Here is a 1,769-nt window from a genome sequence, read left to right as displayed (position 1 = left end):
TGCTCAGCGTGGACAGGACATCCCTGCCTGGGGAGCCCCGCATTGCTCTTTGGTGGCTGACTCTGCATAGATCTGGTCCCCTTGTGTGTCAGTGGCACCGCAGCAGAGGCGTTGTAGGTGCGCTCCTCAGGCAGGCTGGTCTTGGAGCTCGAGGACCATAGGGCTGCCAGCCGTGTTGGTTGCAGGGCTGGGGCTCCGCAGTGCTTTCTGAGCGTGGCCTGTGCCTTTTCTGTCACTCCTCCTCTACTGGGGGCTTTCATCGCACTATGTTCTTCTTCTCTGCCACTTGGAGGTTGCGCTGCCTGTGCTGGACCCATCTCTGTTGCTTTGCTTTTGGTGGAGCATTTTCCCTTCTTTTTTTTCTGAGGCTGCTTTTTGGTAGAAGATGCCCCCGGGATCGCTGGCAACTGACTGAAAGGACAGAGTGGGAGAGGTCTGCCTGAGTGGGTGACGGCTTTGGGGCCGTATCCTGCAACCCCGAGCCAGGACCCTCAGCTGCAAGGCAGCCTTCCCCACGCACAGCTCTCGGGTTGCGCTGGTGCTTTTGTGAGGGCTGGAGAGGGGCCAGCCCTGTGAACTGGGGGCTCCCGGCAGCCCCATCCCACCCCTCCACGTGCTGCGTTCACGTGCCCTGAACGGTGACTGCCTGGGGTTGGGGAATGGGCTCTTGTCGGGTTGGGGAAACACCCCATGCAGATCCTACCCTGAGCCTGCAGTCTCACCTGGTCTTCTTCTTGACATCGCTTGTTCTCTTCTCGGGCTGTTTTTCCACCGTCAAGGTGACGTGGATCCAGCTGGGGAGGGGTGGCAGTTCAGGAAAGTGCTCTGGAATTGAGAAGGAGAGATCTGGTCAGAGGAGACTGGCTGTGGACCCGCTGCCCGGTGACACGCAGGGGTGCTCAGGCGTGTCCCAAAGAAGCCGAGAGAGCCGCTCTGCTCCCCTCGCAGATGCAGAGACCGCGGGCCCTCTGTGCCTCGTGCCCAGCTCCTCCTCTCGGGTGCAGCTCTGTTTTGGGACTGCATTAGTGGCATTTGCTTTGGGAAAGAGGAGCTGGGTGTGCAAGTTAGGAGGGGTTACCCTGTTTGCATCCAGCATGTGCGTGCAGTGCTGATAAACATACCTGCTTTTATCACTCCTTTGTGCTTATGGAGTTTCCGCAAGTCAGCTGGGGTTATGATTGTACTTGAGGTTTAGGCTGGAGTTCTGGTTATGGTTGGGGCTGTGGTTTGCTTTGGGCTATGGTTGCTCTTAGGGTTGGCATTAGTGTGGCATTGAGGAGCAGAATGCAAACACCTCCAAACACTTTGGACTGGCATTACTCCCTCCACACCCTCCGGAACCACTGGCGTGACGCTCTGCCCCTAGGCCTGGTGGGCGGCACATCTTCCATCTGGCAGAGGATCAGCAGTGTCTGCTGCACCAGGCAGCGCACGGCCGGCTCGCTGTCCCCCTTGGCACCCTGCAGGGCTGCAATGGAGCGGGGCTGTGTCACCACGTGGGCCCCGCATGGTACTTCATGGGGCACGGGGCAGCGAGGGGGACGGCTCACCTTTACGGATGTCCAACACCATCTCCTGGTTCTCATTCTTCAGCTGCCGCCCCAGCATCCCTGCACACACAGTCACTGTCAGCACTCGCCCGGCCCCATGGTGCCCGGGGACCCCACAGCACCCTAAGGACCCCCACAGTGCCCCCAGGGACCCCCATGAGGCCCCAAGGGCCTCCAGAAACCCCACAGTACCCCAATAGTGTTCCCATCATCCCCACT

The 1,769-nt window shown here is 59.8% G+C and overlaps 1 long non-coding RNA gene across 1 annotated transcript; it reads right to left on the bottom strand.

Annotated features, from left to right (window-relative positions):
- Nucleotides 1–378: 378 nt before the first annotated feature.
- Nucleotides 379–1,720, bottom strand: LOC109364310. Its single transcript, XR_004162315.1, has 4 exons — nucleotides 1,551–1,720; nucleotides 1,122–1,468; nucleotides 723–825; nucleotides 379–411 (listed from the first exon to the last, which is right to left on the bottom strand). It is a non-coding gene; the product is annotated as an uncharacterized LOC109364310 (long non-coding RNA).
- Nucleotides 1,721–1,769: the final 49 nt, after the last annotated feature.

This window comes from Meleagris gallopavo, unplaced genomic scaffold, assembly GCF_000146605.3.
Source record: "Meleagris gallopavo isolate NT-WF06-2002-E0010 breed Aviagen turkey brand Nicholas breeding stock unplaced genomic scaffold, Turkey_5.1 ChrUn_random_7180001844044, whole genome shotgun sequence".
Taxonomy (NCBI): Eukaryota; Metazoa; Chordata; class Aves; order Galliformes; family Phasianidae; genus Meleagris; species Meleagris gallopavo.
This window is presented reverse-complemented; position numbering and strand designations above follow the sequence as displayed.